This window comes from Xiphophorus maculatus, chromosome 11 (assembly GCF_002775205.1).
Source record: "Xiphophorus maculatus strain JP 163 A chromosome 11, X_maculatus-5.0-male, whole genome shotgun sequence".
NCBI classification, from domain to species: Eukaryota; Metazoa; Chordata; class Actinopteri; order Cyprinodontiformes; family Poeciliidae; genus Xiphophorus; species Xiphophorus maculatus.
In genome coordinates this window covers 264,582-265,749 of record NC_036453.1, presented here as the reverse complement: position 1 = coordinate 265,749, position 1,168 = coordinate 264,582, and the positions used below count along the sequence as shown (strand labels likewise).

Below are 1,168 nucleotides of genomic sequence, written 5' to 3'. Positions count from 1 at the left end.
CTTATCAAATCGAAATGTTCCCACATAGGAGAAATCCTCCTCTTTCTCGCCAGCTCCATCCTACTCCTATCCTCGCACTCCTAAATCAATCTATCTATCTATCTATCTATCTATCTATCTATCTATCTATCTATCTATCTATCTATCTATCTATCTATCTATCTATCTATCTATCTATCTATCTATCTATCTATCTATCTATCTCCTAAACTCTCCAAACACCAATCTAACTGTCTCAAACTAAATAACCACTATCCAAACTCTGCTATCAAAACTCTATCCACTCTCTCAACTGACCCAACTCGCCTACAACAACCCACATTTTGAATGGAGCCTGTGGGGTTTCTAAAGCTGTCAAACCCCGCGCCAAACTCTGAGCCACTCCCGAAGCAGTCACGTGGTACAGCCAGGCAGCGAGGCTTCGGACGTCATCGTTTCCGGCTCCTCCCCTAAATGAGCCTCGATACGCGCTTTACGGAAACGCCCCCTCCATTACTCGACACACGCCTCGAAGCCTCGGCACATCACGTAACATCACTAGTTAAAGCCCTCCTCGTGACACCGTGGACGGTACCCACTGGTTGCCCGAGTCCCGTTTTCACCTCTCCCGTCAGATCTCAAGATTCTCAGTTGTCATCGGCTGGCAGTCGGACCTCACTTCCACCTTCGTCAAGTCATCGCTTACCTGCCCGCCCTCCACCGCAGCCTCCTTGCCTAGGATCCCGCTCGTTTATGGAAGCCGGATCCGTTGACTTCAGCCTGGAACCCACAGACTACCTCCCTGATTGTGATCATTCTTTCCCAAGTAAGAACCGATCTATTCCTATCGTATCTCCCATTTCCCATTTGACCCGAACTCACCATCTCCTCCTGTTCCGCAGTTTTCCGCTGTCTTCCAGACTCCACCCCAGGATCCCCACCATATCACATTACTTTGCTTCAATAAAAAGATCTTTAACTGATTTCTGTTCCCTGTGGAGTTCTGCATGTGGGCAAAAGCTTTTACGCCAACATGACATTATCAGAATCAGCTGTATCAAATGTTAATTATTGTGCCCCAAAACAATTAAATAATCACATCAAAAAGTTTGAAACGTTGTCCTTTGTTTGTTTTTTCATTCCTATATAATGTGTGAGAGATTGGCATTCATTAACTTGAAATACTTTG

General features: G+C 45.5%; 1 long non-coding RNA gene across 1 annotated transcript; it reads left to right on the top strand.

Moving 5' to 3' along the window:
• Positions 1-548: 548 nt before the first annotated feature.
• Positions 549-962, top strand: LOC111610142. The gene is made up of 2 exons (XR_002753514.1): positions 549-805; positions 900-962. It is a non-coding gene; the product is annotated as an uncharacterized LOC111610142 (long non-coding RNA).
• The last annotated feature ends 206 nt before the right edge of the window (positions 963-1,168 follow it).